This window comes from Ranitomeya imitator, chromosome 4 (genome assembly GCF_032444005.1).
Source record: "Ranitomeya imitator isolate aRanImi1 chromosome 4, aRanImi1.pri, whole genome shotgun sequence".
Classification (NCBI taxonomy): domain Eukaryota; kingdom Metazoa; phylum Chordata; class Amphibia; order Anura; family Dendrobatidae; genus Ranitomeya; species Ranitomeya imitator.
In genome coordinates this window covers 282356315-282368477 of record NC_091285.1, presented here as the reverse complement: position 1 = coordinate 282368477, position 12163 = coordinate 282356315, and the positions used below count along the sequence as shown (strand labels likewise).

Below are 12163 nucleotides of genomic sequence, written 5' to 3'. Positions count from 1 at the left end.
AAAGTTATAGCTTTCAGAATAAAGCGATGCAAAAACAATTATTTTTTTATAGAAAATAGTTTTTATTGTGTAAAAGCGCCAAAACATAAAAAAAATTACATAAATGAGGTATCGCTGTAATCGTACTGACCTGAAGAATAAAACTGCTTTATCCATTTTACCACACGTGGAACGGTATAAACGCCCCCCCTAAAAGAAATTCAGGAATTGCTGTTTTTTGTTCATTCCGCCTCCCAAAAATCGAAATAAAAAGCGATCAAAAAATGTCATCTGCCCGAAAATGTTACCAATAAAAACGTCAACTTGTCCCGCAAAAAACAAGATCTCACATGACTCTGTGGGCCAAAATATGGATAAATTATAGCTCTCAAAATGTGGTGATGCAAAAACTATTTTTTGCAATAAAAAGCGTCTTTTAGTGTGTGACAGCTGCCAACCCTAAAAATCCGCCAAAAAAACGCTATAAAAGTAAATCAAACCCCCCTTCATCACCCCCTTAGTTAGGGAAAAATAATAAAATGTAAAAAAATGTATTTATTTCCATTTTCCCATTAGGGTTAGGGCTAGGGTTAGGGCTGGGGTTAGGGCTAGGGTTAGGGTTGGGGCTAGGGTTTCAGTTAGAATTGGGGGTTTCCACTGTTTAGGCACATCAGGGGCTCTCCAAACGCGACATGGCGTCCGATCTCAATTCCAGCCAATTCTGCTTTGAAAAAGTAAAACAGTGCTCCTTCCCTTCCGAGTTCTCCTGTGCGCCCAAACAGTGGTTCCCCCCAACATATGGGGTATCAGCGTTCTCAGGACAAGTTGGACAACAACTTTTGGGGTCTAATTTGTCCTGTTACCCTTGGGAAAATAAAAACGTGGGGACTAAAATATCATTTTCGTGGAAAAAAATATTTTTTATTTTCACGGCTCTGCGTTATAAACTGTAGTGAAACACTTGTTGGTTCAAAGCTCTCACAACACATCTAGATAAGTTCCTTGGGGGGTCTAGTTTCCAATATGGGGTCACTTGTGGTGGGTTTCTACTGTTTAGGTACATCAGGGGCTCTGCAAATGCAACATGACACCTGCAGACCATTCCATCTAAGTCTGCATTTCAAACTGTGCTCCTTCCCTTCCGAGCTCTGCCATGCACTCAAACGGTGGTTCCCCCCCACATATGGGGTATCGGCGTACTCAGGACAAATTGGACAATAACATTTATGGTCCAATTTCTCCTGTTACCCTTGGGGAAAAAAAATTGCGGGCTAAAACATCATTTTGTGGAAAGAAAAAATGATTTTTTAATTTTCACAATGCTACATTCTAATCTTTAGTGAAACAATTGGGGGTTAAAAGTGCTCACCACACATCTAGATAAGTTCCTTAGGGGGTCTTCTTTGCAAAATGGGGTCACTTGTGGGGGGTTTCCACTGTTAAGGCACGTCAGGGGCTCTCCAAATGCGACATGGCGTCCGATCTCAATTCCAGCCAATTTTGCATTGAAAAGTCAAATGGCACTCCTTCCCTTCCGAGCTCTGCCATGCGCTCAAACAGTGGTTTATCCCCATATATGAAGTATCAGCGTACTCAGGACAAATTGCACAACAACTTTTGGGGTCCAATTTATCCTGTTACCCTTGGGAAAATAAAAAATTTGAGGCAAAAAGATCATTTTTTGTGAAAATTAACATGAAATTTTTTTTACGGCTCTACATTATAAACTTCTGTGAAGCACTTGGAGGTTCAAAGTGCTCACCACACATCTAGATTAGTTCCTTAGGGGGTCTACTTTCCAAAATAGTGTCACTTGTGGGGGTTTCCACTGTTTAGGCACGTCAGGAGCTCTCCAATCGTGACATGAGCTCCGATCTCAATTCCAGCAAATCTTGCATTGAAAAGTCAAATGGCACTCCTTCCCTTCCGAGCTCTGCCATGTGCCCAAACAGTGGTTTACCCCCACATATGAGGTATCGGCGTACTCAGGACAAATTGTACAACGACTTTCGTGGTCCAATTTCTCCTGTTACCCTTGGTAAAATTAAACAAATTGGACCTGAAGTAAAAATTTTGTGAAAAAAAAGTTAAATGTTCAATTTTTTTAAACATTCAAAAAATTCCTGTGAAGCACCTGAAGGGTTAATAAACTTTTTGAATGTGGTTTTGAGTACCTTGAGGGGTGCAGTTTTTAGAATGGTGTCACTTTTGGGCATTTTCTGTCATATAGACCCCTCAAAGTCACTTCAAGTGTGAGGTGGTCCGTAAAAATATTGGTTTTGCAAATTTTGTTGCAAAAATGAGAAATCGCTGGTCAACTTTTAACCCTTATAACTCCCTAACTAAAAAAAAATATGTTTCCAAAATTGTGCTGATGTACAGCAGACATGTGGGAAATGTTGTTTATTAACTATATTATGTGATATAACTCTCTAATTTAAGGGCATAAAAACTAAGAGTTTGAAAATTGCTAAATTTTCATAATTTCCGACAAATTTTTGTTTTTTTCACAAATAAATGCAAGTCATATCGAAGAAGTTTTACCACTATCATGAAGTACAATATGTCACGAGAAAACAGTATCAGAATCACCAGGATTTCAGAGTTATGACCTCATAAAGTGACAGTGGTCAGAATTGTAAAAATTGGCCCCGTCACTTAGGTGAAAACAGGCTTTGGGGTGAAGGGGTTAAGGCACAGTGCAAAGCTCAGAAGAGAAGTGCCATACTGGAGTTCAGAATTTGCTAGAATGGTTTGAGGGTGCAATGTCACATTGGCAGAGCCCCTGAGGTGCCAGAACAACAGAGACCCTCCATAAGTGAACACATTTTAGAAACTACAACCCCAATTAATTAATCTAGGGGTTCGGTGAGCATGTTGACATTACATGTGCCTCACAGAATTTTACACCATTTATACCATTAGGTGGGTGAAAAAAGAAGAATTACATTTTTACCACTAAAATGTTTTTAGCCCAAGTTTTTAACTTTTATAAGGGCTGATAGGTAAAAAATGGACTTCAGTTTGTTGTGCAATTTCTCCCGCGTGTGCCATTACCCTATATATAACAGGGAACTACTTTTCAGGCATGGTGGTAAGCTTAGATGGGAAGGAGCACCATATTATAGCACAGATTTTGTTGTCATGGCTTGCTGGTGACATGACCAACTGGAAGAGCACCTGAGGTTCCCGAACATCAGAACCCCCATAAGTGACCCTATTTTACAAACTATACCTCTCAATGAATTCATCGAGAGGTGCAGTGATCATATTGACACCACAGGTGGGTTACGGAATTATACACTATTGGGCAATGAAGAAACAAATAATTATATTTTTCCAACCAAAATTTTGTTTTGGCCCGAGATTTTACATTTTCACAAGGCGAAATGGGTAAAAATGGCACCAAACCTTGTCCCACAATTTCTCCTGAATGTAGAAAAACTCCAAATGTGGATGTACAGTAGTGCTTAGCCATACGGCGAGACTTGGGAGGGATGGACTGATATTGGCTGTCGGAGCGCTGTTATACAGGAGGCATCGTGGAGCGCAAAATTTTCTATAATAGTTTGCAGACTCCATATACAGAGCCCCTAAGTGCTAGAAGAGCAGAGTAAGTGGGCACATAGCCTAAATGTGAGCCGAGCCTTAGGCTGCCGTCACACTAGCAGTATTTGGTCAGTATTTTACATCAGTGAGATCCTCTGGATCAACATGTTAGGGCATGTTAGGTTAGGCTATGGGTTGAACTAGATGGACTTATAGTCTTCCTTCAACCTTAATAACTATGTAACAGTATTTGTAAGCGAAAACCAGGAGTGGAACAATTAGAGCAAAAGTAGAATAGAAACATATGCACCACTTCTGCAGTTATCACCCACTCCTGGTTTTGACTTACAAATACTGATGTAAAATACTGATCAAATACTGCTAGTGTGACGGCAGCCTTAGGCCAGTGTCACACTAGAGAGTTTTACGGATGTATGAGGCGCAAAAACGCCTTGCACACGGACCAATGAATCTCTATGGGGCAGCTCCTATTTGGCGCATATTACGCATCCGTATTTTACTGGCATAGAAAATCGCAGCATGCTGCGTTTGTCAGCGTATTGCGCAAAAAATCCGCCAATGAAAATCTATGGGTGCATAAAAAATGCGGATTACACACGGACCAACAGTGTGACTTGCGTAAAATACGCAAGAGTTGAGCAGGTGACAGGAAATGTGCCAAGCCCTCAATCAGGAAGCTTAGACATGCTAATTAGCTGAAAAAGCCAGACAGACGTCCCGGAAGTCTGCCTCACGCCTCCACGGAGTCTCCTGCATCATGGCCAATATTATTAATGTCGAAATGCTGCTGGTCCTGGTGCAAGAGAGGCCAGAAATATGGGATCAGCGAGATGCCCATCATTCCAACCGGGCCAGAAAAGAGGCGGCATAGAGAAGCATATGTGGGATCCTTTTCCCAGAATATGAGGAGCGGCCACGTGAGGTCCAGAGGCAGATGAGTAAGTACACTTGTTTCCTTATGAATAATATTGCAAACTGCATTACCTACATGATTTTGGGCCTTAACATTAATCTCATTTATTTATATAGCACCATTAATTATATGGTGGTGGACATGAGAAAAGGGTTACGTACAGAGTTATAGATGTCTGTTGTGAATTCTGTGGCTGAGTTCACTTCTGTGGTCACAAGTGGTATTGCAGTCTCTGGGCTTCCTCCCTCAGGTGTTTTGGTGAGCTCGTTGGCTGCCTTGCTATTTAGCTCCACCTGAGTCTGTCTTCCTTGCTCCTTGTCAATGTTCCAGTGTTGGATCTGAGCTACTGCATCTTTCCTTGGGCCTGCTGCTCTGCTAGATAAGTGCTTCTAGTTTGTTTTCTGTTTTTTCTGTCCAGCTTGCTATTAACTTTTGCTGGAAGCTCTGAGAAGCAAAGGGGTGCACCGCCGTGCTGTTAGTTCGGCACGGTGGGTCTTTTTGCCCCTTTGCGTGGTTTTCGTTTTAGGGTTTTTTGTAGACTGCATAGTTCTCTTTGCTATCCTCGCTCTGTCTAGAATATCGGGCCTCACTTTGCTGAATCTATTTCATTCCTACGTTTGTCTTTTCATCTTGCTAACAGTCATTATATGTGGGGGGCTGCCTATTCCTTTGGGGTATTTCTCTGAGGTAAGTCAGGCTTGTATTTCTATCTTCAGGCTAGTCAGCTCCTCAGGCAGTGCCGAGTTGCATAGGTAGTGATAGGCGCAATCCACTGCTGCTTATAGTTGTGTGAGGATAGATCAGGTACTGCAGTCTACAGAGATTCCACGTCTCAGAGCTCGTCCTGTTATGGCTGGCAATCAGGCAACACAGCGTGCAGTAATCAGCGCACATACAGAGATCTGGCAATAACCAAAAACAATAGGACGAGCTCTGAGACGTGGAATCTCTGTAGACTGCAGTACCTGATCTATCCTCACACAACTATAAGCAGCAGTGGATTGCGCCTATCACTACCTATGCAACTCGGCACTGCCTGAGGAGCTGACTAGCCTGAAGATAGAAATACAAGCCTGACTTACCTCAGAGAAATACCCCAAAGGAATAGGCAGCCCCCCACATATAATGACTGTTAGCAAGATGAAAAGACAAACGTAGGAATGAAATAGATTCAGCAAAGTGAGGCCCGATATTCTAGACAGAGCGAGGATAGCAAAGAGAACTATGCAGTCTACAAAAAACCCTAAAACGAAAACCACGCAAAGGGGCAAAAAGACCCACCGTGCCGAACTAACAGCACGGCGGTGCACCCCTTTGCTTCTCAGAGCTTCCAGCAAAAGTTAATAGCAAGCTGGACAGAAAAAACAGAAAACAAACTAGAAGCACTTATCTAGCAGAGCAGCAGGCCCAAGGAAAGATGCAGTAGCTCAGATCCAACACTGGAACATTGACAAGGAGCAAGGAAGACAGACTCAGGTGGAGCTAAATAGCAAGGCAGCCAACGAGCTCACCAAAACACCTGAGGGAGGAAGCCCAGAGACTGCAATACCACTTGTGACCACAGAAGTGAACTCAGCCACAGAATTCACAACATCGTCCTATTGTTTTTGGTTATTGCCAGATCTCTGTATGTGCGCTGATTACTGCACACTGTGTTGCTTGATTGCCAGCCATAACAGTACAAGGAGCCCCACTAATGATTCCCAATAGAGGGAAAAAAGAAATCCTGACATCATTTTTTTTTCTTAGCTCTGTCTTCAGTCTTTTTTTTCCCCTAGACATTAGAGTGCTTCAGGACACAGCTGTGGACATGGATATTCAGGCTCTGTGCTCCTCAATGGATAATCTCGTTGTAAATGTACAAAAGATTCAAGATACTATTGATCAGAAATCGATGCTAGAACCAAGAATTCCGATTCCTGATTTGTTTTTTGGTGACAGAACTAAGTTCCTGAGCTTCAGAAATAATTGTAAGCTATTTTTGGCCTTGAAACCTCATTCTTCTGGTAATCCTATTCAACAGGTTTTGATTATTATTTCTTTTTTGCGCGGCGACCCACAGGACTGGGCGTTTTCTCTTGCACCAGGAGATTCTGCATTGAGTAATGTTGATGCATTTTTCCAGGCGCTGGGATTGCTTTACGATGAGCCTAATTCAGTGGATCAGGCTGAGAAAAATCTGCTGGCTTTATGCCAGGGTCAGGATGATGTAGAAGTATATTGTCAGAAATTTAGGAAGTGGTCAGTACTCACTCTGTGGAATGAATCTGCACTAGCGGCTTTGTTCAGAAAGGGTCTCTCTGAAGCTCTTAAGGATGTAATGGTGGGATTTCCTATGCCTGCTGGTTTGAATGAGTCTATGTCCTTGGCCATTCAGATCGGTCGTCGCTTGCGCGAGCGTAAATCTGTGCACCATCTGGCGGTATTGTCTGAGAGTAAACCTGAGCCTATGCAGTGCGACAGGACTATGACTAAAGTAGAACGGCAAGAACACAGACGTCTGAACAGACTGTGTTTCTATTGTGGTGATTCTACTCATGCTATTTCTAATTGTCCTAAACGCACTAGGCGGTTCGATAGCTCTGCCGTTATTGGTACTGTACAGTCCAAATTCCTTTTGTCCATTACCTTAATGTGCTCTTTGTCATCGTATTCTGTCATGGCGTTTGTGGATTCGGGCGCTGCCCTGAATCTGATGGATTTGGATTATGCTAAACGTTGTGGATTTTTCTTGGAGCCTTTGCGGTGTCCTATTCCGTTGAGAGGAATTGATGCTACACCTTTGGCCAAGAATAAGCCTCAGTACTGGGCCCAGCTGACCATGTGCATGGCTCCTGCACATCAGGAAGTTATTCGCTTTCTGGTACTGCATAATTTGCATGATGTGGTCGTGTTGGGGTTGCCATGGCTACAAACCCATAATCCAGTATTGGATTGGAACTCTATGTCGGTAACCAGCTGGGGTTGTCAGGGAGTACATGGTGATGTTCCATTTTTGTCTATTTCGTCATCCATTCCTTCTGACATCCCAGAGTTCTTGTCGGACTTTCAGGATGTATTTGAAGAGTCCAAGTCTGATGCCCTACCTCCGCATAGGAATTGTGATTGTGCTATCGATTTGATTCCTGGTAGTAAATTCCCTAAGGGTCGTTTATTTAATTTGTCCGTACCTGAACACACCGCTATGCGCAGTTATGTGAAGGAGTCCCTGGAGAAGGGACATATTCGCCCATCGTCGTCACCATTGGGAGCAGGGTTCTTTTTTGTAGCCAAGAAGGATGGTTCGCTAAGACCGTGTATTGATTACCGCCTTCTTAATAAGATCACTGTTAAGTTTCAGTATCCCTTGCCATTGATTTCTGACTTGTTTGCTCGGATTAAGGGGGCTAGTTGGTTTACTAAGATTGATCTTCGTGGTGCGTATAATCTGGTGAGAATCAGGCAGGGAGATGAATGGAAAACGGCATTTAATACGCCCGAGGGTCATTTTGAGTATCTGGTGATGCCGTTCGGACTTGCCAATGCTCCATCTGTTTTTCAGTCTTTTATGCATGACATTTTCCGTGAGTATCTGGATAAATTCTTGATTGTTTACTTGGATGACATTTTGATCTTCTCAGATGATTGGGAGTCTCATGTGAAGCAAGTCAGAATGGTTTTCCAGGTACTGCGTGCGAATTCCTTGTTCGTGAAGGGATCAAAGTGTCTCTTCGGTGTGCAGAAAGTTTCATTTTTGGGGTTCATCTTTTCCCCTTCTACTATCGAGATGGATCCGGTTAAGGTTCAGGCCATCCAGGATTGGACTCAGCCGACATCTCTAAAAAGTCTGCAGAAATTCCTGGGCTTTGCTAATTTTTATCGTCGCTTCATCTGTAATTTTTCTAGCATTGCCAGACCATTGACCGATTTGACCAAGAAGGGTGCTGATTTGGTTAATTGGTCTTCTGCTGCCGTGGAAGCTTTTCAGGAGTTGAAGCGTCGTTTTTGCTGTGCCCCTGTGTTGTGTCAACCTGATGTTTCTCATCCGTTCCAGGTCGAGGTTGATGCTTCTGAGATTGGTGCAGGGGCGGTTTTGTCACAGAGAGGTTCTGGTTGCTCAGTGTTCAAACCATGTGCTTTCTTTTCCAGGAAATTTTCTGCTGCTGAGCGTAATTATGATGTGGGCAACCGAGAGTTGCTGGCCATGAAGTGGGCATTCGAGGAGTGGCGTCATTGGCTTGAGGGTGCTAAGCATCGCGTGGTGGTTTTGACTGATCATAAGAACCTTACTTATCTTGAGTCTGCCAAGCGCTTGAATCCTAGACAGGCCCGTTGGTCGTTATTTTTTGCTCGTTTTGATTTTGTGATTTCATACCTTCCGGGCTCTAAAAATGTGAAGGCGGATGCTCTGTCTAGGAGTTTTGTGCCCGACTCTCCGGGGTTATCTGAGCCGGCGAGTATCCTCAAGGAAGGAGTCATTGTGTCTGCCATCTCCCCTGATTTGCGGAGAGTGTTGCAGAAATTTCAGGCTAATAAACCTGATCGTTGTCCGGCCGAGAAACTGTTCGTCCCTGATAGGTGGACTAGTAAAGTTATCTCTGAACTTCATTGTTCGGTGCTGGCCGGTCATCCAGGAATCTTTGGTACCAGGGAGTTGGTTGCTAGATCCTTCTGGTGGCCGTCTCTGTCATGGGATGTGCGTGCTTTTGTGCAGTCCTGTGGAATTTGTGCTAGGGCTAAGCCCTGCTGTTCACGTGCCAGTGGGTTGCTTTTGCCCTTGCCGGTCCCGAAGAGGCCTTGGACACATATTTCGATGGATTTCATTTCTGACCTTCCCGTTTCTCAAAAAATGTCGGTCATTTGGGTGGTCTGTGATCGCTTTTCTAAAATGGTCCATCTGGTGCCCTTGGTTAAATTGCCTTCCTCCTCTGATTTGGTGCCTTTGTTCTTCCAGCATGTGGTTCGTTTACATGGCATTCCTGAGAATATTGTTTCTGACAGAGGTTCCCAGTTTGTCTCGAGGTTCTGGCGAGCCTTTTGTGGTAGGATGGGCATTGACCTATCTTTCTCCTCGGCCTTCCATCCTCAGACTAATGGCCAGACCGAACGAACCAATCAGACCTTGGAAACATATCTGAGATGTTTTGTTTCCGCTGACCAGGATGATTGGGTGTCATTTTTGCCGTTGGCTGAGTTCACCCTTAATAATCGGGCCAGCTCGGCTACCTTGGTCTCTCCATTTTTCTGCAATTCTGGGTTCCATCCTCGTTTCTCTTCAGGACAGGTTGAGTCTTCGGACTGTCCTGGTGTGGATTCTGTGGTGGACAGGTTGCAGCAGATCTGGACTCAGGTAGTGGACAATTTGACCTTGTCCCAGGAGAAGGCTCAGCTTTTCGCTAATCGCAGACGCCGTGTGGGACCCCGACTTCGTGTTGGGGATCTGGTTTGGTTATCTTCTCGTCATATTCCTATGAAGGTTTCCTCTCCTAAATTTAAACCTCGTTTTATTGGTCCGTATAGGATTTCTGAGATTCTCAATCCGGTGTCTTTTCGTCTGACCCTCCCAGACTCCTTTTCCATACATAATGTATTCCATAGGTCGTTGTTGAGGAGATACGTGGCACCTATGGTTCCATCTGTGGAGCCTCCTGCCCCTGTTTTGGTGGAGGGGGAATTGGAGTATATTGTGGAGAAGATTTTGGATTCTCGTGTCTCTAGACGGAAACTCCAGTATCTGGTCAAATGGAAGGGTTATGCTCAGGAAGATAATTCCTGGGTTTTTGCCTCTGATGTCCATGCCCCAGATCTTGTTCGTGCCTTTCATGTGGCTCATCCTGGTCGGCCTGGGGGTTCTGGTGAGGGTTCGGTGACCCCTCCTCAAGGGGGGGGGTACTGTTGTGAATTCTGTGGCTGAGTTCACTTCTGTGGTCACAAGTGGTATTGCAGTCTCTGGGCTTCCTCCCTCAGGTGTTTTGGTGAGCTCGTTGGCTGCCTTGCTATTTAGCTCCACCTGAGTCTGTCTTCCTTGCTCCTTGTCAATGTTCCAGTGTTGGATCTGAGCTACTGCATCTTTCCTTGGGCCTGCTGCTCTGCTAGATAAGTGCTTCTAGTTTGTTTTCTGTTTTTTCTGTCCAGCTTGCTATTAACTTTTGCTGGAAGCTCTGAGAAGCAAAGGGGTGCACCGCCGTGCTGTTAGTTCGGCACGGTGGGTCTTTTTGCCCCTTTGCGTGGTTTTCGTTTTAGGGTTTTTTGTAGACTGCATAGTTCTCTTTGCTATCCTCGCTCTGTCTAGAATATCGGGCCTCACTTTGCTGAATCTATTTCATTCCTACGTTTGTCTTTTCATCTTGCTAACAGTCATTATATGTGGGGGGCTGCCTATTCCTTTGGGGTATTTCTCTGAGGTAAGTCAGGCTTGTATTTCTATCTTCAGGCTAGTCAGCTCCTCAGGCAGTGCCGAGTTGCATAGGTAGTGATAGGCGCAATCCACTGCTGCTTATAGTTGTGTGAGGATAGATCAGGTACTGCAGTCTACAGAGATTCCACGTCTCAGAGCTCGTCCTATTGTTTTTGGTTATTGCCAGATCTCTGTATGTGCGCTGATTACTGCACGCTGTGTTGCTTGATTGCCAGCCATAACAGATGTCGCTTACATTAAACAAATTTACAATGACATACTGCTACAGAGGGGAGAGGACCCTGTCCTTATGGTCTAAAATTCTATGTGTTTTCTATTATATCGTATTGTGCTGTTTGTGTTTACAATCTTTATGTTGATGATATTTTTTAAGAAATGCAGGTTACTAGGCCACATTAAAATCTGTTATATCACTGACACATTGTGGTACAACTGTGCACAATGGCCTTACATATTATTTTTTTTGCTATCTTTGCAGTGGAAGATGTTATGAGACGATGGCGCAGCATACCCGACCAATATTGTCGAGAAAAGCAGCAGCAGGCCAGGAGAGGGGCAGCAGCGCCTTCCAAAAAAAGGAAATATATTTATTATGACCAACTCTCCTTTTTAGAACCCAGTATGGATCTGAGACCGTAAGTAAAAACATAATTCAAAATTACACATATGTCTTATAAAGGTAAAAAGTTAATTTATCATTAATTATTCTCATGAGGGAGACTAGCACGGACTCGGAGGCACTGATAGATCTGGTTGGGGAAGGAGAAGAGGTGGCTGGCCCATCTTCACATCCTTCCATTGACATCCCTCCTGCAACATCTTCAGTTGCACCACAAGATACGGCAACAACTGTCCAAGAAGCTGCACCACCACCCACAGCAGCACCACATCCAGGAAGTCAGGATGATCCAGGAAACAGTAGCAGCCCAACTGTTCCACTGGAGACAGCTCCACAGCCTGCTGTCATTTCCCGCCGTGGCCGCAGAAGGAGAGAGCTGCTAGAAACTCGCAGGAATGAAGACAATGGGGTCCTTAATTATTTGGCCAGGGCTGCACAGGATGATGGTGAGGAGGCCTATTCGAGGAGCCTGGCCTAGTACCTCCGTCCCATACTCTGTAAGGCGAGGTTACGTGTGAGAGGGTGTTTTCAAACACTTATTGATGCATGTACCCCACCAAATGAACCCTATGAATTATTTGAGTTCATTGAGAGGTGGCAGCTGTCAGCACGTAACGTCCTGCGCCTTCCATCATCTCAACAGGTGCATGCTCAACAAGTATTTAAAGCATCCCCTCCATGTGTG

General features: G+C 44.2%; 1 protein-coding gene across 2 annotated transcripts in view; it reads right to left on the bottom strand.

Moving 5' to 3' along the window:
• Window positions 1–12163, bottom strand: part of HMGA2 (high mobility group AT-hook 2) — a 353027-nt gene that overhangs the window by 191714 nt on the left and 149150 nt on the right. The gene's annotated exons all lie outside the window — the stretch shown is intronic.